The sequence below is a fragment of the Sminthopsis crassicaudata genome, chromosome 3 (genome assembly GCF_048593235.1).
Source record: "Sminthopsis crassicaudata isolate SCR6 chromosome 3, ASM4859323v1, whole genome shotgun sequence".
NCBI lineage: Eukaryota > Metazoa > Chordata > Mammalia > Dasyuromorphia > Dasyuridae > Sminthopsis > Sminthopsis crassicaudata.
The window spans coordinates 111,632,836-111,657,143 of record NC_133619.1 but is presented as its reverse complement, the minus strand read 5'-3'; the positions used below and the strand labels follow the sequence as shown (position 1 = coordinate 111,657,143).

The 24,308-nt window shown below is 33.1% G+C and overlaps 1 long non-coding RNA gene across 1 annotated transcript in view; it reads left to right on the top strand.

Annotated features, from left to right (window-relative positions):
• LOC141560671 (uncharacterized) overlaps window positions 1-24,308 on the top strand; it is a 39,377-nt gene that overhangs the window by 4,091 nt on the left and 10,978 nt on the right. The window contains exons 2-3 of the long non-coding RNA XR_012487775.1: window positions 1,279-1,345; window positions 17,439-17,585. This is a non-coding gene — a long non-coding RNA (uncharacterized LOC141560671). The remainder of the gene's footprint in view (window positions 1-1,278; window positions 1,346-17,438; window positions 17,586-24,308) is intronic.

Genomic DNA, 24,308 nt, shown 5'->3' with positions numbered 1-24,308 from the left:
ATGTCTCATTTTGGTCAGTTTTTATAGTGATGAGTTTTGGTTTAGTTTTTCTCAACAATATTTTATTTTTTAAAATATATAAATACAGGTTCAACATTCATTTCTGTAAGAGTTTGAGTTCCAAATTTTTTCTCCATTCCTTTACTCCTATCCCGTACCCAAGAGACAAGTAATCTGATATAGGTTAAACATATACTTTGTCTTTTATTTTCTGATTTCCATCTATTTTTCCTAATTTGGACCTCTGAAGTTGAGTACAAACGGAACATATTTAAGTCACTGAATATGTGTCAGAAACATTGTATCAGAGAAAGTAATTAAATCCTAACTCTGAAAACTATTATAACTTACTATTATCTATTATCTATGTGATTTTTCACAAGTCACTTTACCTTGGTAGACCTCAGTTTCCTTTGCTATAAATGAAACAATTGGGCCTGACTATTTCTAATGTTTTCTCTACCTCTATTTAATAACATTATTCTAGGATTAATATTATAATATTTGAATGGGAAATCTAACCATTGAGATGAGGGTTGGAACACCAAGACCAGAGTCAGGCCAGTGATATTGATTCCTTGTTGAGCCAAAGCACTATTTATATAAAGACTTCTTCCATTTTAGCTGTCCACATTTAGATCTACTATAATGATTAATTTCCCTTTCATTTCATTTCCAAATATTATATCACTTAATATGCAAAGTAACATTTTAAGATGAAGGGAATCTTAATTTTAACATGTTTTTCAATTATAAAAAGAAAATCTAACCATCTAAGTCATCTTTTGTATAAACTGGGTGTTTTTTTTTTTTTTTTGTTTTGTTTTGTTTTTTTTAAGAAAATCACTATTCCTCTTTAACCACAGTGTGAAGCAGCCAAAATCACTCCCCAACCACTGAGTAACTCTACTCAGTCTACTTTTCTATGAGGAGACATCTGTGTTTGTATTGTATCTGCTTGCATATTCTTCAAATTCCTATCACAAGGAGGAGAGAGAAGCTAATTCATGTCAGGGCACCTAGCCAGAGTGGAAATTGCCAAATATCAGCATCAGATTTTGTGAGAATTAAGTTACCCACACTTTTGCTTTAGTACATGAAGACTGAAAGGTCGCTGAAAGGTTAGGAAGTTTGAATCACTATCCCCATCCAGCTGGGAAGATTCAGATAATCTGGCAATGAGAATATGAACCTGTGATGTGATTTGTGCTTCTCACATGGAACTAACCTTTTTAAGTTGTATTCTTGCTGATTTTATGCTTTGTCTTTTGTCCACAGATTTCACAAAGCTGATTAATTGAGCTAATAAAACCGCTAGCACCAGGACAAAACTTCATAACCAAAGGTAAAACTTGGAAATGTAGTTCAAAGAAAAATAATCTGGTTTTTGAAGGGATGTAAAAATGAAGGAAAGACAGGAGACAAACTATTTTGCAATAAATGGGCATCTTTAATGGTTTTCTTTATCCTTTATTGCAATTTCTGTGTTCAATCATAATACTATATACATCAGTAGTAAAAAAAATGTTCTACCTCAAAATCAATTACATATTTGATAAATGTGATACATTACTGTGCTGCATTGATCAAGATGTTTGAATTGATCAAAAGAAGGACATACTAGATTGCTTTCCAGATCCAAATACTGAAAGACGTTAGTATTTTAAAGGGTACTATGAATGTCAGTATATTAACAAATAACAACACTCCAGTAGTGAAAAAAAAAAAGTTGTTCTTCAAAATCAATTACATATTTGAAAAATGTAATGACATTATTGTGCTGCATTGATCAAAATGTTTGAATTGATCAAAAGGAGGATATGTTAAATTTTTTCCAGATCCAAATATTGAAAGTCTCTAGTATTATAAAAGCTGTTGTGAATGTCAGAATGGGGATAAGAAAAAAAATAAGTAAAAAGGACAAAAATCCCTCTTGGTGAAAGGGAAGATGTATGACTTTTTAAATGTATTTGGGTGGACTCTTTGGGATTAATTAGTTTGGGGCAAAGTTATGAAGTCTTATGAGAAGTATTGAAATGATGAAAAGAAAAAAATGAAAAATAGGAATTACAAAGAATAGGAAGAAATGACAAATACAATCCAACCTAAGACACTAAATACTTTTAATTTCTCACATAAGAAGTACAATAGACATCTGGTTCCACTAAACATCACACTTTGGAATAAGATCCACTTATCTTTGTTGGTGACAATCACATAGACTTAGCATATAGTACCATGAATCTCCTGAAAATTCTTCTTTATTTCCTAAAAAGTGAGTTAAAGTAGAAAATAAAATAACAGTGTTGGACATCAGGAACAACCTGATTTTTCACCCAAATACTAAAATATCATTGATTTAGTACTTTCTACGAAGGAGGAAATTGCAACCCATCCATATGTGTTCCTAATATGGGACACACTTGAATATCCACCCATCACTTCACAAAATTAACTCAGCTAACATGCTGTACATGTTCTGCCTTTTCTCCAAATATTTAAAAGGATACTAATACATTAAGGAATGGAATATTTTTAGCTCTGCCTGTCATAACTGTTTCTTACCATATAAATGAGCCCATCTTCTCATCTTTTCACATCTTTCTCATCATTTCAATAGTCTTATTATAAGTAAATAAAATAAACTTTCCCCTTAAAATATTTTTGTGGGAGGAGAAGGGGAGAAATAACAATAGCACAAAAATAATAAAACAACAATAATAAATTATACTATCTCTGCCAAATATTACTTGTCTATAACTCTTATTTTTTAAAAAAAATCATAAAAATGACATTACAAAACAATTTAAATTATAAATTGTTTATATATATGTAGATATATGCATATATTCAAATTAGAGGAACATGTATAAAATGCATGTACATTTTAATGTATAAAATATGTGATTTCTTTAGTTTACCCAGCTACCACAGATGGTAACCTATTAATGATTTAGTAGATACATGTGGGAAGTTTTCTGTGGCAATAAGAAATTAAGTGATTTGAACAGGTTTATATAACTGGTAATCAGAAGTGAATCAGATGTTCCCAACTTTAAAATCAGAACTCTAGCAATTACAACAAATTATATCTGTATGTATTATATTGCATCTTAAAATACCTCCTCTCACATGTTGACCCCAAGAGAACCTCCAGCTTTGAGTTTCTTTCTAACAGAATAGCCACTCAAAACCAAAGATAATAAAAATACCAAGGTTTTTACCTCTCTACCATGGTTCTACATCGTTTCAAAGAATGCAATTCTTAATTTAACAACAGCAACCATGGATTACCAACTACCCAGGCATAAATTGTTAAGATATATTCTTCCATAGGCCAAAGCACTATTATTGGCCAAGGTAAACATTCAGAGAACATGTTCTAGAGTTGAAAAGGGCTGTTGTTTTTAAAAACGGGGAAGTTCAAAAACTCATATACACGCAAAATACTGTGCATAGAAGTAAAGGCTGCAACATTCAATTAATATATCTTCCAGAAGATAAGATGAAAAGATAAATAAATTTTGAGGAAAAATGAAAACCTTGAGACTATCAGTTCTATGTGAGGATGGAAAGATTGAGATAGATCAATAGAGAGAGCGAAGAAAGAGAAGAGTGAACATTATTGGGGAGAAATAGAGATACAGTGAAAGGCACAAAAAAAGAGAGATGGAGACAGAAAAAGAGAGGCAGAAAGTCACAGAGCAGAAACTGATAGAGAAAAGCAGAGATGCAACTAGAAATATACATAGGAAAAAACACAGATAGAAAAATCAAGACAGATATAGAACAGAGAGATAGAGATACCAAAGCCAGAAACAAAGAAAAGAGGGAAAGGTGAGGTGAACATACAATTTTGTTCCATCTCTGGCTTTAAGGAAAGGTGAACATTAACAAGTCATATCATCAAATGATATTAGAGCTGGAAAAGAAACGTAGACATGATTTGATCCAAAATTATCATTTTCTATATTAGAAATACTGAACTCCAGAGAGATTAAGACCTTGCCAAAAGTAATAACAACCGTAACAATGGCCATTTATTGTAGCTTTTTTAAGATTTGCAAATCCCTTTAAAATATGATTCCATTTTGAGCATACCAAAAAGCCCTAAAAGGGGGGTGTTTCTATTATTTATACTCTATAGATGAGTTATATTTGCTCTAAGTTACTTACTCAGGGTCACATAACACAGGAGTATCTGAGATAGGATTTGGATTTACTTTTTCCTGATTCTCAATTTAGTGTTTTTATCAACTATCTGCTTCTAATATAGGGAAAATATTCTGACTCAAAAGTGAAACCATCTTATCAGTGGTTCTCTCTCTCTCTCTCTCTCTCTCTCTCTCTCTCTCTCTCTCTCTCTCTCTCTCTCTCTCTCTCTCTCTCTTTCTCTCTCTCTGTTTGTCTGTCTGCCTGTCTGTCTCTCTCTGTGCACCCTTTCTCTATTCCTATTTCTGATTTTCTGGATTCCTGGCTCTCTCTCTTTCTGTCTCTCTCCTTCCTTGCCTGTCTTTCTTTGCCTGCCTATCTCTCTTTATATGTCTGTGACCCTGGGTGTCTTTGTTTCTATGTCTGTCTCTGCATGTCTGTCTGTTTTCTGTCTTCTCTCTTTGTATTTATCTCTCTCTGTTTCTCTTTGTCTCTCCAAATGTCTTTGTGTGTCTCTGTCTCTTCCTATCTATCTGTCTCTTTCTCAGAATTCTTGACCCCAACCAAGAGGCGGTGATAACCACTGAACAAAAATTGTTGTCTCTAGCCACAATTCAGATTCAGCAAAGGAAATCAGAGGACACAGTAGAGGAAAGAGTTTAAAGAACACATGTGCCATTAGCTTAGCATGAAGAGCTGTTCCAGCCTATAAGTACTCAGTTAGAAGATGGGGAAAGCTTCAGAATCATTGTTTGAAGATGCTGGCTAAAAAAGTAATAATCCTGCCCTTCAGCATATTAATCTCAGTGCTACTTTGCTGAGGGTGAATAAATTACAAAAAGACCTGTCTGAATAGGTGAAGTAAATATAGCTAATCTACCCTGTTATTTTCAGTCATGTCCAATTTGGACACTCCAATTTGGGGTTTTCTTGTCAGATACTGGAATAGTTTGCCATTTTCGTCTTCAGCTCATTTTACATATGAGGCAAACATGGTTAAGGGGCTTGCTCAGGGTTATATAGCTAGTAAATGTTGGAGGCCAGATTTAAACTCAGAAAAATGAGTCATCATGACTTCAAGCTGGCACTCTTAACTACTGTACCATCTAGCTACATTTAGATCTATCTCCCATACCTAATGTTTATGCATCTTCTCATAGAAAGCATTTATATTTGTGTGAGAGTGATCTTCAAGTTTATGGATAAAATTCCCTATTATTACTTCTGTTATTATGCTTTTTCATTATATTTCATTTTCACTGAACTAAGATATCTTTGACTAATTGATGAAAGTAAACACAATGGTGGGAAGTCATATTTTTGGAGAGAACTCTGACCTCCAAAGTACTTAAAATCTAAGGCCTATGGGTAAAAGGCGATTCAAGTTGTTTTGAAGGTATTTGGCAACTCATTAAAAAAAAATCTTGTCCTTTGTCTATCTGAGCTGTTACAGGTATGTTTTTCATTAAATTTTATATTTCAGTATAAATATTATGATGTTGATAGTAAATTTGGGGTACAAAAGATTGCTATTGTTTGAAAATGAAGTATAAAAATATATTTTCTTAGAAATAAGGATGACAAACTTTAACTAATTTTATGAGCTATTTCTTCTTCAGAATGTTCTATTATCATTCATTTGCAAACTTCCAAAATTATGACTATTGATATGATTAGTTATGATCAAATTTGTAAGACATTATATCTAAACTTACTAGAATTGCAGTAAAAGATAGCTATTTTGTTTATTTTTTTTTAAGTTGTGATTAATATTAAGCAACAACTACGGAGTACATATTAGTTCAAAATAGCCCATCTGGCACTTTGGGACAACGTTTTTGTCTCATTGTGTTTTGAAGACTTTTGTGCTGAGGTGGCTTATTTTTAGATTATCTAACCCTAGCAAGTTTCTTTCTCCAGTGGTTATGAAATATATTGGTTCTTTCAAGGGACAGAAAACTAGAATCAAGTTTTATCGTTGTTCTACCTGTCATAGATTAGCACAGTACCACTGAGAGCAAAGTTGATGGTATTGTACATCTGTGCATTCAACATTCCATGGCACTAAGCCACCAGCCTCTTTTCTGCATGACCAACTGACTAATTGCTATACTTGGCCTTTTCCATTCTCTTCAATTAATGCAATGCACAATTGCACATAGCAACAGAGTCACCCATACAGAACAGAATCTGGGCCAGAATTAGGCTCTAAATCCCAGAAGCACCTGTTACAAATACAAAGCGTCCAGATGGTCCAGTCTTTGTGGGGAAGTATCAAGCACTGACTTATCTGTCTTTCTTACTTTTGGTTTAAGGTCACAAACATGATCCTTTGGAAGTAGGAAGCCAAATAAAATTCAGGAAAAAATACCTAGGATTAGTGCAGAAACCCCTCAATTTGTTTATCTAAATCTTTATAGCCCAGTGGAGCTCATTGTTATCACTTCCTAAGCATGCAAATGGGATTAGTCCATGATTACATGGCAGGCTTCAGTATAATTAGATGGATTTATTTAAACACAGCTGTAAATCACAAAAAAGTGAAATATTTAGTGATTGTAAATTTTGCAGTTCATAAATTCAAACTTAAGGTTCCAATCAGCTATATTATTCTGGTTTTGTTTGAGATGCTAGAAAGTACAAAAATATTACCATACCTAAGCTCTGTTTTTTATAGTTTTCAATTATTTCTACTTTATAGCAATGATGCTGCATGTTGGTATGCTTTCCTGTGAACTGCAACAATATATCATGCTTCTGTTCTTTCTTTCCTTCTAGACAACAGCAAATTTAAAATGTCTGTTTTATTCATAGACAGAATTCCCAGGAATACTCATTTTATTTTAAGTGGCCCATGTGGATATATTGTGATTTTAATAAATAATTTTAAATTGATTTCAAGGCTGCTAAAAGCCTATTTTGAGTCTTTTTCTCTTCAAATCCTATTTTTCCTAGGATGAAATACTTTCAGAAATAATCCTGCATGCCATTTACATTCAGCTGCAAATATACAACCTATAAAAAAGAGAAAGCAAAGTTGCTGGAAATAACTAGTTGACCATTTGGGAGAAGATTCATTTAGCCTCACATTTCTGTACCAAAGGAAAAACTAAATCATTTTTGTTTGTTTGCTTAGGTTCCATTCACTCTGAATTCTTGAGGGATTATTATCACTATACATATTTCCCCATGGACCTCTCCCTAAGGGCTGCTAGAACTTTTTTGACACATTAAGATTAGTAGGTGTTCTTATCCCAAATAATGCTTTCCAATCACATAAATCTGTCAAAAATTTTGAAAGTAGATACATATTTAGGATATTAATGATTGCTTTAGAATAAGTCTTTATAATTATTAAAATTGACTGATAATGTTAAGCAGTTGGCACAAAATATTTAGGTAATGGGTATTATGCCATAGTATTATTGCTTTTTATTTACTAATATTACACATAATCCTAAGTGTAGTGTTAACATTTATTATCTGAAATAAAAAAAAATAAAAAGTTACCAAGCATTTATGATTTTAATTTTCAAAACTAGTATTTGCATATCAAATCAGGTCACCTGATTCCTCAGATTTCAGAGACCCCAAATGACTTACAAAGTTGATTTTTATATCAGAAAAGAAGAATAAAAAACTGACATAAACTTGTTTTAGGCATCATTCAGTTGGACAAAGCAGATCATATAACTAGTTAACTTCTCTCAATTTTTCTTAATCCTACCTCAGATGTCCTTGCCTTCAGGGGGTGCCTTTTGTAACCAGAAAACAGACTGGAAAAAAGAAACTTGTGGTCAACAGTTAGTAGTCACCCCTCCCCCTATATTCCTTAGAAGATTCCATTATCAACTTGTATACAGCTCAAGATAAAAAGGAGTTTATCCAGTAGGACTTGGAAGAGGGACTTAGCTTTTAAGCAGCTTTTCTCCACTTGCTAGAAAGAGGAAATTAACTTTTAAAAAGAAAACAAACAAACAAACAAACAAACAACAACTTAGAATGTTATGAATATTTAATTCCTCTAAATTATCTGTTATTAAATGATAAAGTCTTATCAATCTGTCTCTTCTGAGATGGAGACAAGATGGCAGAGGAAAAAAAGAAACTTGGTCATTCTCTCTGCAAAACTGCTCCAAATTTCTTTAAATAAAATGACTTAAAAAAAATTTCCCAGCATCATTTTCCATCTGAAGACAAGTTAGAAGGTCAGCAGAAAAGATCTGTGACATCAGGGTGGGAGTCCAGCACACATTTCCAGGGCAGGCCTGGACCCTACCTCACACCAGTAAAGTAGGAACTGGTTTAGGGACCTCTGAATCAGTGGCAGTGCTGCTGGCTTCCAGACTTCTCAACTCAAAGACAACATTGAGGATTTGAAAGATCAGCACAAAAGGGTCTGTTAAACCACATGGGAGTCCAGCTCACAGTCCTAGGACAGGCTATGCTAGCACAGCCCTGGCCCTGACTCTACCCCAACCCCAACCCCAGTAAAGTAGGACGCTGTTGTTTTATAGCACTAGATCTTATAATTTCAATGGGGCAGGGACACTTACAAATTGCAGAGAAGAAAGGCTTGTGAAGAGGCTTGTGATTTCTGAAAACAGTTGCACAAAGCTATTGAAGTTTGGGATACTGTACCCTCTACCCTGGAAATAGAGCCCTACTTTAACAGAATTAAAAGCTGAGTAATTTAAGGCTAGAAAAATGAGCAGACAACAGAAAAAGTTTGTGACAATAGACAATCATTGTAATGACAAGGAAAATCAAAACACATAGTCAGAAAATAATAAAGTCAAAGCTCTTTCATCCAACATTTCTAAGAAAAATAAGAACTAGTCTCAGGCTATATAAGAGCTTAAAAGGGATTCTGAAAATCAAGTAAGAGAGATAGAGAGGAAAAATTAGAAAATAATTGAGAATTGCACAAAAGGAAAGATAAAAAACCAATGAGAAGAAGAATGCCTTAAAAAGCAAAATTCATCAAATGTGAAAGGTGGTACAAAAGTTCACTGAGGAAAGTAATTCCTTAAAACTTAAAACTAAGCAAATGGAAGTTAATGACTTTATGAAAAATCAAAATACAATAAAGCAAAATCAAAAGAATGAAAAAATAGAAAATCATGTGAAATATCTCATTGGAAAAACAACTGTCTTGGAAAATAGATCTAAATGAGATAATTTAAAAATTAATTGGTCTACCTGAAAGTTATGATAAAAAAAGAGCCCTGAATATCATCTTTCAAAAAAGGGGGGGACAGCTAGGTGACTCAGTGGATAGAGCACTAGCCCTGAAGTCAGGAGGACCTGAGTTCAAAGATGATCTCAGACAAAAATAATAATAATAATAATAATAATAATAATAATAATAATAACCAAGGAAAACTGTCTTGATACTAATAGAAGAGGGTGAAATAGAAATTGAAAGAATCCACCAATCACCTCCTGAAAAGAAAATCACAAAATTAAAACTCCCAGGAATATTGTAGCCAAATTCAGGAACTTCTAAGTCAAGGAGAAAATCATCAGAGGACTTAAAATATGGTATTCAGGAGAACAATGGAGTAAGATTACAACAAAGAATCATCTACCCAGCAAAACTGAGCATAATTCTTCAGGTAAAAAGTGAACATTCAATAAAATGGTGGATTTTCAGCCATTCATGATGAAAAGACCAGAGCTGAACTGAAAATTTGATTTTCAAACATAGAATTCAGGAGAAGCAAAAGGAGGTAATCAGGAAAGTATTGTAATAAGGGACTTAATAACATTTATCTGTTTATATTCCGAGATGAGAGGATGATACTTGTAACTCATTAGAATTTTCTCATTGTTGTGGCAGTTAGAAGGAATATATATGTGTGTATATATATATGTATATATATATACATGGAGATCACAGTTGGACATGAAGAGATAGTATCTAAAAAATAAAATTAAGAAGTAAAAGAGGAATGTATTAATAGTAAGGGAAAGGAAGAAATGGAATGGTGTAAATTATCTGCCATAAAAAGAGGTAAGAAAGCACTTTAACTCTGAAGGGGAGGAGGGAAAGGAAAGGATGAGTAAGTGAACTTTACTTTCATCAGAATTGGCTTAAAGAGGAAATAATATGCTCACTTTCAATATGCATATAGAAATATCTTACCCTGCAGGAAAGAAGGAAGAGAATGGGATATGGGAAAGGCAAGATGATAAAAGAGAAGGCCATATTGGGGGAGGGAAGTGGTCAATAACAAAACAAAAACAATATGATCCTGGGATTCTTCAATCAAAATATTGTTCTAGGAGATAAAAAGAGTAGCAAAGAAACATGACATTGTTTCTCATCTCAAGAACTTTCTAGTCAGAGGAATAAGTCAAAAAAGTTTAAATGAAAATAAAGTTTTAAATAAGAGTAAAGACAACAATTTAAGAGATATTAGAAGATAGTGAATAATTAATTTCTGAATGAGTAGTATGAAACATTAATGCTGAGATTAGAAGATGGAGAGAGTGCCATGAATTAGAATAATTGGATGATAATTTATGGAGGAGGGGAACAATATATAAGGGCAATTGCTGCCTCAGAAACACTACATTTATAGTCCTCTCTTAATATGGCTACTACGTCAGGGACTCACCTCTTTTTCCATGATCATTGGAACTCTTCTTCCTACTCATTATTAAGGAGTTCCATGACCTGCTCATCCAACTGGAATTGCTTGAGATTTTGCTCTATCATCATCTCTTTTCCTGGATGCTACATGAACCTAAGATTCCCTATATTTCAATAGTAGAAGAGACTGTAAGGTCTCCATATATGTACTTCTATAATCCATAATGAGTAAATGTGTTCCTAGTTAGATCCCAGAATGTGCTTTTTCATTTGTAGATAGTAACCAAAATAAATCTAAGTTTTTCTAAGTTATGTTTTGTTCATTTGTCATTTTTTTCATTAGCATAACTAAAATATTTAAATAAGTCTGTAGGCTACACAATGATAAACAGAAATGTGTATTGTACCTATGTCCAGGATGCAACGTATTACTAGGATCACATTTTCAAGAATTATATTCATAAATATATAGCATGAATGATGTTATTGGAGAAATTTGCACAAGAAAAAAGAAGTTGGATTTGTTGTCACAACAAACTGGCTTCTTGAATCAGATTATTAAAAATAGAACCTTGGCTAAATTTATTGCCTAAATGTTAGGTATCATGTAGCTATAGTTTGAAATTTTCTGCATTAAAGAGATTGGAAAATTCTTCTGCACACAAGTTGAGAAAAAGAAATCATATTCATGAATTTCCAGACATATTATTATATCTTATCTTGTAAGATTGCATCTATTTCCAATGGAATTTATTAATGAACAAATACTAAATCATAGAGATGAGAGAAAATTTATATTCTTATCATGTTGAATAACTGTGGTAATAAGGTGCTATTTTGTTTTGAGAAATAGGCCAGACTTTTGAGCCATAATAGCCAAGATACTCGCAAGACTCTCTGAAAGTTTAATAAAAACAGTTTTTGATGAGACTGAGTCAGGTATTGAACTTCATTTAATATGAACTCAATGGCTTTATTAGGGTACTTTGAAAGAACACTGCTTGTAGAAACCTGTACGATTCCCAGACAGATAAAATGAAAGTACTACATTGATGTGAATTTGTGGGAGTTTGAAAGGAAGGCAGAAAAAAGGGAAGTCATCAAAATTGTCTGCTTCAACCTGATTACAAAAGGAAAATAGATAAGTTTATTAAGTACTATCTTGTTACTATCTATGGGCCTTACTCTAGGAATTCCTTTCAGGTATGTGTAGGACTAAAAGACAATTGAGATTTCTATCAACTCTCAAATTCTGTGATTCTATGACAAATATTTCATTGTTAAGGAAGGAGAGAAAGACAAGTGTTCAAACTTCTTAAGAGTTTTAGTTTTGTAAAATAATTCTTTTTTTCCTTGAGTTTATACATCTTTGTCAAGTAGCCCAATCAAATAAGAAGATAAATATTCTTCTTTTAAAATTTTATTTAGAATTTTTTCCACAGTATATATACATGAGTAATTTTTAAAATAATATTATCCCTTGTATTCATTTTTCCAAATTATTCTCCCCTCCCTTTACTCCCTCCCCCTTGATGACAGGCAATCCCATACATTTTACACATGTTACAATATAACCCAGATACAATATATGTGTGTAAATACCATTTTCTTGTTGCACATTAAGTATTAGATTCCGAAGGTATAAGTAACCTGGGTAGATAGACAGTAGTGCTAACAATTTACGTTCACTTCCCAGTGTTCCTTCTCTGGGTGTAGTTATTTCTGTCCATCATTGATCAAGTGGAAGTGAGTTGGATCTTCTTTATGTTGAAGATATCCACTTCCATCAGAATACATCTTCATACAACATTGAAATGTACAGAGATCTTCTGGTTCTATTCATTTCACTCAGCATCAGTTGATGTAAGTCTCTCCAAGCCTCTCTGTATTCCTCTTGCTGGTCATTTCTTACAGAGCAATAATATTCCATAACCTTCATATGCCATAATTTACCCAACCATTCTCCAATTGATGGACATCCATTCAAGAAGATAAATATTCTTATTAGTGGGATCACATTGTTTTGTTTTGTTTTAACACTATGAATTTGATATTTGAAAAAGTAGAAGATGACATTTTATTGGTGGGAGAACGAAAAGAATAATAAAAGAATTACTTTAAGTTGTGAAATTGAAATATGGTTTTCTCAGATTATTGTTTTAATTGCTTTTTTTAAAAAAAATCAAAGCCTAAATAAATGTTAATTTAGGTCACAGAAGGAAATTTGCAAATTGAACACAATTTGAGTAAAAAATGATGATGAAAATCTCATAAAAGAGTGTATTTAAAGAAGTATGTTTTTTTAATTATGTGAAGAGATTTACATTTAAGACTTCTAGTTTTCTTTACCAATTAGGTTAATATAGAGACAATTATGTGATATTTCTCGGTATTAGGCATTTAATTTTATTTAATATAAAATAAATACCATTGTTATGTTGCATCTGAGAATTAGTAATTGTAAAGCTCTCTTAAATCCCCAGAGACAAAATGAAATTATCATAATATTTTATGACTTTGTATGGATTAGAAGTGGGAAGGGGGAGGGAGAAAAAGGGAAAGAGGGAAAGGGGGAGAGAGAAAGAAAAGGAAAAAGTGAGAGAGAAAGAGAGAGAGAAGGAAAAAAAGAAAGAAGGAAAGAGAGGAGAGAAAGAAGGAAAGAGAGATAGAGAAGGAAAGAGAAAGAGAGAAAAGGAAAGAGAAAGAGAGAGAGAGAGAGAAAGAGAGAGAGAGGAGAAAGAGAGAAGGAAGGGAAGATGGAGAAGATATGGGTAGGTTGGTAGTACTATGAAGTTTTATGTGATATTCAGTATTGCCAGATACTGCCACATCAGTTCCCTCATTCTGTCATACACAGTGGTAAATACCATAATTTCTGGACTATATTTTGATTTGAACTGGCTTGATGACAGCACTTTCATAGCTCAGTTGTTCCTCACATGACCTTGGAGACTGACAAGGTAGCTTGATGACAATTTTTCTTCCCTCTTAACTTTGCAATTCTTCCTATCCAGAATAAAGAGATATGATAGAGCAGTGTGCTCTGGTATAAGAAATAAACTAAGAAGACAGTGGTTGAGTGTAGTTAGAAATCCTGTATGTGAATTCTAAGAGCAAAAAATAGTTCTTATCTACCATTTCTCTAGCTCCTGAGAAGTTCAATAAGGTCAAAAAGGTCTTCCTATTGACATCTCATGAAAAATGCATTAAAATGATGATATTTGGTGATCTCCCAAAGTTAAAATTTCCACTCATTCTTTTACTTCATATAATGCCTAAAATTAATGCAATTTCCATAATTTTATTTATAATTTTAAAATCTATAGTTGCAAAAATTCCCATACACTACAAAAATTAATTTAACTAAAGCATTTGAACCACTAATGAATGTGTAGATGCAATCTAAATATCACTGATTTTCTGAATGACTTGTGCATTAGAGCTAGTATTTGAATCAATGTATTGTTACAGAATGTTAACAAGCTTTAGCATCAATTGCGTAATATTGTTGAAAGAGTGTTGGTTTAGGAGTCAAAAGACCTGAGTTTAAATTAATTGCATCTCTGACCTTTTTGCATCACCTTGGGCAAATTACTTAACCTCTCTAGGTCAATATTTACATAATTTTTAAGAGCAGACTGGACTACATAACCTCATAACCTCTAAGGTTCCTTCAAAGTCTTCAATCTATGGAGAGATAAAGGGAAGAGAGAGAAGGACAGATGGAGAGAGAGAGAGAGAGAGAGAGAGAGAGAGAGAGAGAGAGAGAGAGAGAGAGAGAGAGAGAGAGAGAGAGAGAGAGAAAGAAAGAAATAAATTCAGAAACAGAGAAAGAGGAGATAGAGGCAGAAATACAGAGAGAGAAAGACAGAAAAGAACAAGGAGACAGAGACAGAGAGAGGAAGACAGAAACAGAGGTAGACAAAGACACAGATAGAGATCATAGAAAGATAGAGGCAGAGAGAGAGGGAGACAAAGAGATAGAGACAAAGACAGAGACAGAGAAGAGGGAATGAGCATTAAGTACTTTCCCTATATAATGTCATGAGAATTAGAATTAGGATACAGGTACAACAATTCTCATTAGGAGTCAAAAGACCTGAGTTTAAATTAATTGCATCTCTGACCTTTTTGCATCACCTTGGGCAAATTACTTAACCTCTCTAGGTCAATATTTACATAATTTTTAAGAGCAGACTGGACTACATAACCTCATAACCTCTAAGGTTCCTTCAAAGTCTTCAATCTATGGAGAGATAAAGGGAAGAGAGAGAAGGACAGATGGAGACAGAGAGAGAGAGAGAGAGAGAGAGAGAGAGAGAGAGAGAGAGAGAGAGAGAGAGAGAGAAATTCAGAAACAGAGAAAGAGGAGATAGAGACAGAAATACAGAGAGAGAAAGACAGAAAAGAACAAGGAGACAGAGACAGAGAGAGGAAGACAGAAACAGAGGTAGACAAAGACACAGATAGAGATCATAGAAAGATAGAGGCAGAGAGAGAGGGAGACAAAGAGATAGAGACAAAGACAGAGACAGAGAAGAGGGAATGAGCATTAAGTACTTTCCCTATATAATGTCATGAGAATTAGAATTAGGATACAGGTACAACAATTCTCAAGAACTTTACATTCTAATTGGAGAATTAACATATAAAGAGAAAGGACCAGAGTGGTCATTTTGGCCTGGGAATTTGTAAGCATGATATGATGAATTAGGCTATAGGGTAGAAATTAATACAATTTATTTGGGAACAATGGTAAAGTTAATTTGATCATGATTACTGGTTCTAGACCTGAAGCAGGGAGAGAAGGTGAGAGAAAATACTATGCATGACAATAAAGTTGTTGGACATAAATTTATGAAAATGTGAAGAAAGTGGATAGATAGAAAGAATTAAATTGTGTTAACATTATTACTAATAATGATGACATAAAACAACAATCTTTTAAACAGAGAAGCACTTCTGTTGACTTATGTTGTATATATATATATTACCATGTCAGAAGATGCACAATTCGAAATGTTATTTATACTCAGTTATCACAAAGTTGAATGCTTATGGAAACAAATAGAATTAACCACTAATAACTAAAATTATGTTGTGAATTGACTTCTTTCTGCAAGTTGGGATAGCTAGTACTTACAAATATATAAATCCAAAATTAAGTGTCAAATTTCTTTATGAATTTCTGATTCACCATTTAGCTTATAATCATGATTTTTAAGAAAAAAATATAGAAACTGGAACAGAGATCTTGCAATTAATGTAAAAATATTTTTGAAAGTTAAATCATTTACAGCTGAAAATACAAAGATTTATTACTTTTTTAAAAAAATTGAGTAATCATTTGTACATAATACTCTTCTATATATGATCATATAAATATTCATGTGGATGATTTCCATAATTCTTCAATTTGCAGAAATCTCTATGGATATTTGTTGAGATTAAATACTTGCATAATTAACATCTTCATCTCCTTCCTCTTTTTCTTCTCTTTCTTTTCCTTCTCTTACTCTTGTTCCTTCTTCTTTAAAAGAAGGTAAATTAAAATTGGTGTTGTTGTTTTTTGTTGTTGTTGTTGTTATTTTGGTAAACTCAAAGGGAAATGATTGTTTCCTCTTAGCCTATTGATGTGTCGGAGGTTAAAAGAGAACAATATAGGAGTAAATTTTATAAATTTCTTCCATAACTTGTGGTTTGTCAGATCATATGAAAATTTTGAGCAGTCTCTTCACTTTTTAACCTGAATATATTGGTTATATTTTGTCTGTAGAAAGCATAATGCAGTTTGCATCCTAATTTGACTGTAATTCTTAAGGGTAAGGTCAATGTCATATAAGTCTTATTTATCACTCAGAGGGCTTAACAGTATTGCCCATTGAAAAGAGCACTTGTCTTGATTTGAGAAAATTTTGTTTTTAATTCTTAGTTTCTCTATTGCCCCCCTTTTATTTGTAGCCCCAGAACTTTTTGCAGTGCTTGGCATGTATTAGGCACTAAATCAAAGCTAGTTCATTAACTGACTGGGAATATTCCTGTGATCATTTCCTCATCTGTTTGTTCTTGTTCAATTGTTTTACAGTCATGTTTGAGTCTTCATGAACCTATCTGAGGTTACTTGGCAATGATACTAGAATGACTTATTTCCTTCCCCAATTCGTTTTGCAGATGAGGAAACTCATCTATAAATGGGCTTTGTTCTTTCAATATCTCTATCACAGAACTATTGTGAGGAAGAATAAAACGAGGCAGCTAGGTGATGCAGTAGATATGCAGTAGATGCAGTAGATGGCTTGGAGCCAGGAAGAATGTTCTTCCTGAGTTCAAATCTCACCTCTGACCCTTACTAGCTGTGACTCTGGGCAAGTTACTTCATCTGATTTTCTCAGTTTCCTCATCTTTAAAATGGCAAAGGAGAAAACTTTGTTTCAATGACCATGAAGGCAGTTGAAGTGATTGCTTTGGAACACTTAGAGATTGTTCAGATATCAAAAACTTTAAGGTCTTCCACTGCATTTTGAGCCATCATCAGAAGTTGTGATTCTCTCCTGTCACTATACTGTAATGACTCTGGAAGTGAAAGTGAGATAAATGACTTTGTACAACTCTGTCCCACTTAAATGCAAATTATTCACAAATCAAAAGACACCACCTGTATCATTTTATCATTTTTACCTATCTCAAGGTCCTGTGGCAACTGGCAAGAACAGATATGCTGAAACCAGGAGACCCAACCAAAGGTCATCTTCTCACCAGATTTGGCAACCCCCTTAGTGTTGGAGTATTTAAGTTTCATGGATCACCTCATGGTATGGAGAGGGGACTAGAAAAGGTACCTTGAAATTTGTCTGCTTTTCCAATCCTGCCCTGATTACAATGGCAGATGGGGATGCAACCTTGTCCACAAAAAATATACAAAACTTTTTGAAAACATAATTCCACTCACATGGACTGTGTACACACTTACAGACAACACAAAATCCAGTAGACCTGAAAGGTGAATAGCTCTAGTGAGAGAACTCAACAGTTATTGCATCTAAATAGCCGCTATTGAGTGAGCTGGCAAATGAAGGCCAGGTAACTGAAATCAAAGTTTTATACACATTATTCTGGAGTAGCCACAGTGAAGGGAAGTACCATAAAGCTGGTGTGGGTTTTGCAATCAAAACTAAGGTAGTCAACCAGACTGTATACCTATAAAAAATAGTGAAAATGACAAACTCATTACAACAGGATTGCCACTTGCAGGAAAATGCCATACTATTATCATAAATGCCTATGGTTCCACCATGAGAAACCCAATAATGTCAAACAAAAAATTTATGAAGACCTGGAGACACTTATCTTCAAAGTACCAAAAGATTACATGCTTCTAATTGTGGGTGACTTTAATGCTAGAGTAGGCTCAGACCACCAGACCTGGGTTTTTCAATCAAAACTAACCTAATCTACAAGGGATTTATGTCTATCAAAAATAGTGTAATCATAGGGGCAGTCTTCTCTCTCTCACTCATTGCTGGTAAGATTTTCGATAGACTCCTCATTTACTAGGAAAATGACCGGCTCCCTGAGCTCCAGAGTGACTTCAGAAAGAGCTGAAGAATAGTTGATATGGTGTTTGTTTACAGACAACTACAGGAGAAACGCCTGCAGCAGAATATAGGTCTATAAATATTTGCATATCTGACTACTATCTTTGATACTGTCAGTCATGACAGCTGTTGGAAAATTATGTCAAAATGTAGTTGCCCAGAGAAGTCATCAGCATTGTGTGCCAATTTAACCATGGCATGCTTGTTGGTGTTCTGGAAAATGCACAATATTCTTATGCTTTCCAAGTCATCAGTGCAGTGAAACAAGGATGTGTCCTTGCTCCCATGCTAATTTTTTAGCATGATGTTTTCAGCCATATTGTCAAACACCTACAATGAGGAGCAACATGACCATGGTCTTCTATAGTATTAAATTTTTCATATTGTAAAGGCTACAAACCAAGACTAAAGTGAAGGGAGTATTGGTACATGGTTTTAATTTGCAGATAATTATGTACGCAGGGCAGTCTATAAAATGAGATGCAACAAAGCATGGATCAATTCTCTGCTGCTTGTGCTAAATTTTGGTCTAATAATTAACATCAAGAAAACTTAAGTAATCCATTCACCAGCACAACATCATCCATATGTGGAATCATCACTTACAGCAAATGGAAATGTTTTGAATACTGTGGATAAGTTCAGTTACTTTAGCAGTATACTTTCTAGGAAATGTCATAGATGATAAGGTTGATGTAAGCATTGCCAGAAGTATTTCAGTGTTTTGAAGGCTTCAAAGGAAAGTGTGGGAGAAAGTGGGGTATTAGATTGATTAAAACTGAATAATTACAGAAATGTTTTGCTTACGTCATTGCTGTATGCTTGTGAAAGCTGGAAAATATACCAGTTCCATATCAGGAAACTGAATTGCTTCCATTTAATTTGTCTTAGGAAGATTCTGAAGCTCACGTGGACAAGATACCAAAAAAGGAGGTACTTTGTCAGACTATCTTGCCAAGCATTGAAATTCTGCAGCAGAGAGAGAAACTTTATTGGGCCGATCACATTATTCAATACCAAACTCATCCTTGTCCAAAAGACTATTTTATGGACAACTGATACAGTTGCCAAGCAGTCGCATGGCAGTCAGAAAAGTTGACACAAGAATACTATCAAACTCTCTCTTAAGAACTTTGGAATAGATTGAACAAAACCAGAGACTTTGGCATAGAACCATCCAAAACAGCATGCCCTCTTCAGAGCAGCTGTGCTCTAGGAGCAAAGCAGAATTAAAGTAGTTCAAAAGAAGCATATGTGAAAAATTTAGGAACCTATGCCAAGTATTCACATGGACTATGTGTGCCCAAGCAGCAATAGAACATTCTCAGTTTCTGTTGGTCTGAGCAGCCACAGTTGGACACATTGTAATTTGAGTTTTACACAGTGGTGACACTTTGTTCCTCTTGGAGCATGAAGAACAACCAAATAATCAACCAACTGCAATGTATAGTTTTAGGTGCTCAGTTCACACTGTTGAGTGAGCTATAAATTCCAGTACAAATCAAAAGAAAACAGGAAAAATGGAAAGAGGGTAAAGTGGATGAATATGAAATAGTGAAATTTTCATGTTTAGAAATTATTTTATATTTTATAATGCATTTACTAGTGTGGCTGTATGTAAATATTTGGCTGCATTTTTAATTTCTTCAGACATCACGTAGACCTAGGAAGGCAAATTTAATTATATGTTTATGTACTTAAAATTTCTTTCTATAAATGAGAACTGTTTTGTCTATTTCTTTTCTTTCCAAATTATAATATATGTTCATGTTAATGAAACTGTGGGACAAATAGTACATTATTCCAATGTTACACCTGACTTTTACCTGTAAAGAATGATTTTTATAAAGTCTTTCAAAAGTATTTAAATATTAAACAAAATAATAAATATTTTTATTAATGATTAGTATTTGTAAAATTTAAGAAATACAAAATAGTAAGATTATATCTGATTTATTTCTTTCAAAAGCTAGTGACTTATAGCCTGTCTTAAATCATCAATTCACAGACAAATTACACAGGTTACCTTGGACAAACAACTGTTTCAACTAATATTTACTCAACTAGATGGGCCAAAATCTTGATAGATAATCATTTCAAGTGAAATTACAGATGCTAGTGTGGAAGGAGGAAAGAAGGTTGGCTGAGCAGAAAAGAAAGATTGATTTATATTAATTATTCATAAATCATCAATACATATCTGTCTTCATTTAATCTTGAACCTATAAATTAGATTAGCAGATGAACTCATCGAAAGTTTCTAACTGATAAAAGTGTGGCCAGAAATTTCCATATCTATGTGATAGAAAATCACTTGAAGATAATTAATTAGACAATCCCACATTGATTAAGAAGTCAAGAAAAGTCTCATGAAAAAAAATGAAAGATCAATTTGGGTAAAGGAAAACTATTTGACAGAAATACTAATGAAGAAAAGCCAGTTACTCAAAATTTAGGTCAAGACCAATTACCAGAAATAACATGTGTAGATCAATCCAGTAATATATTAGAGAAATTATATATGTTATATGAATATTTTACATAAACATACTTATCCACATATATGCATGTACATTGATGCATGTGTTATTCATTTAATGTAGCATATAAAATATTATTTATGGATTAACTAGTTATCATATATTTATAAGATATTGTTCCAAGACCTAATTCTCTCTGTATATATATGAATGCACATTATTATATGTATGGGTACTAATTGTCATTCACAAACAATATTAAGATTATGTAGTCTTAAAAAGAAAGAATAGGGAGATGGGAGCTTTCCCTCCCTTTTTATTATGTCTAGTTTCAGCAATTTTCCCATTTTTCCCCCTTTTATGTTTTATTGATATGATCTTTGAACCCAACTGGACTTGCTTATCTCCTCTTTTACTTTAGCTCATTCTTCCACGCTTTTTCTATTTCCAGTTCTCAAAACTGCCCACTTTTCTAATACCATGATCAAAATAGAGTAAATCTTCTGAAAGGGAGTTATGAGCAACATAGTACAGGACATAGCAATGTAGTATAGAGGAAATAAATGGTATATGCATGTGGTCAGAAAATCACTCAACAATTATTTATAAAATGAATACTAGGTGCTAGTCCCTGGGCAAAGCACTGGGGGATAAAAAGAAATCTCTATACCCCTAAGAACTTAAATCATCACCATATGTAAATTATTATATACATACAAAATGTACTAGCTTTGTATTGAGTAGTTTTGGTATTCATTACCAGGGTGACCATGGTCAAATCACTTCAATTTTCTGATCTTTAGATTTCTCACCTAGAGAATGATATAAATAGACTAGATAATCTTAGTAGCTCTTCTAGATTTGAATTATCCTATATCAGATTTTGGTTGTTACTCAGAAATATTAAACACTTCTCAGTTCTAAAGGCCTTGAAAGGAGATTCTCTACTCTCTCTCTCTCTCTCTCTCTCTCTCTCTCTCTCTCTCTCTCTCTCTCTCTCTCTCTCACTCTCTCTCTCTCTCTCTCTCACTCTCTTTCTCATTCATTCACTCTTACTTTCTGCATTATCTAAGTCAGTGCTCTCTACTAGGTGTAAATACTTGTCAGAATTTAATTTTCTTCTCATTTTCTTCTCTTGTGGCCTCTTTTTTTTTCCCTTTCAAACATTCCCTTCCATAGAAAGTAAGTAATTTTACACTGACTCCTTGATGCTTCTGTAATGATGTCCTGTTCAGCATGTTTTTTGCCAGTAGCTGCCTGTGATCTGGACTTTGCTAAAAAGGTTAAGTGAACCTATCACTAAAATCATAAGAGTTAAGTAATCAGGCTTATTTTAAATCCAGACAGTTTTCTATGAACACTGATTTTTTGGACTTGACTTTAATGCCAAGAAAATCCTAAATAAGGTCACAAAGAGTTGGACACAATCAAAATGAGTGAACAAGAAGAATGGAACTGATATTGGGTGGTTACCTAATATAACCACTTCCTAGTATATAGGACTCTCTAATTTTTAAAGCTAGTTTATATACATTATTGCAAAATGTGTGACCTTTTCATGAAATATATTAAATCAAATCACCTTATTCTCAATGAATCTATAGCAATTAGAGATGCTGATTTTACATTACTGACATGAGGAAATTATATTTTTTTCTAATACTATCAATTGAATTAGAACACCAAAATATAATTACATGTATTCCCAGTACATTACAACAGAAATGACTGTAGTATAATGGATAGAGAATGAGTTTTGGAGTAATAAAGAAAATGTGGGTTATGGTCCTGCTTTTATTACATCCAGGCTGTGTGACTGGGAGAAGTTGCCTAATACTTTGATGCCCGAGGGTCTAGGATACTCTCTTAAGTATGGGCTTTTTTATCCTATAACAGTGAAATCACAGGTCTAATCCAGACCCTATTCCTAAAAGAGCTTTAGTGGTATTCTAATTTTTAAAAAAGATCCTGTATAATACAGTAGAGTCAAACTCAAAGGATGCTATAATGGGGTCACTGTACTATATGCAATGATGATTAAAAAAAGCTATCTACTATCTGTGTTATTTTTATTTATTTTGTTGCATATTTACCAATTAAATGTTAATTTGATTCAGACTGCACTCAGGACTGTTGAAGCCATGATTTGGCCTTAGCTCATGTTTGTGCTGTCTGGTAATAGAGTTGTGAACTTATAGCCTGAATGATTTTAATTTTTTAACTTTATCTCACAAACTTCTTTAATTTAAAATGCCACTTAACTCCTCTCAGTTAATCATTCATTGGAAAATGACAGAGTTGAAATTGAGAACTTCTGCCTTTCATCTTTAAAATCTGGGATTCCATGTTTATGAATATAAAATACTTCTGTTTCTGGCAATAAACTGTTTCAAAACTGTTTCATTGTGCCTAGTTAAGCTATATTGGACAAAACTTCAAACCAAAATAGACTTAAAATAGAATAAACAAATTATTGATTACCATACATTAATAAAATACTAATTTGTGCTATGAAAGAAGTTAACAATAGGCTACTATAGATTTGTGAATTTTGTATTTATTATTCACATGTTTCTGAATCATGGATTTAATTTTTCATTTTATATGATCTATTTCGCTATTTTCTTCTTTCTTATTTATCCTTTCCCAAATTTTAATCATTGTGTCTATGCTTGTGTGTATTTTTATAGCTTCATAGCTAAAAAGATGAAGAATTAGAAAGACAAGTTTTGTTTTTGTTTTTGTTTTTGTTTTTTTGCAATCTTTCTGTGTTTTTCTGCTGAAGTGAGCTTTTCAATAGCTTTTTTGAAATGGAATACTTCCTACAAGGAAAAAAAAATAGATCATCCTATAGCAATTGAATGGAATGGCCTATGTTGAAAATATCCAACAATTAGCTGAATTGAAAAGGTGAAAAAAAAACCTGTCCAGTCTCTTATTTTTCAAAAAGAACATGGTGGTGATTTTCAGGTTTATAATAGTTTCTTTTCAAAATATTTCAAAAACATTGTGATGAGGAGGAATTGGTGCAACATTTTTGTTTGCTAAAAATTAAGCCATTAATTCCTACTGGGATGCTTAAATAGGTGGATGAAAAAGAAAAGAAGAAACCTATTCACTGTATTCCATAGAGGTTAGGATCACATTAAAAAACTGTAGTCAAACTAAAGAGAGTAAGATGGAAAACGGTATTTCCAGGCAAATGCTGGCTAGCATTTATTTGGTAACTAATCACCTAACTTGCAGGAAAATTTTAGGTATCAGAAAACTATTTTTATATGGGGAATGAAGAGAGTAATAAAGAGCTATTGGAATATTATTCATTCAAATTTAAACATAAAAAGAACCATGTTTATTGGGTATTTCAATGAAATAACAGCCTCTAATTAATGGTTACTTCAAGAAACAGGCAATATTTTCTGAAGCTGTTTTTTTTCTCAGTAATGTTGATGTGTGTGTGTTTATCATTGAAATGATATACAA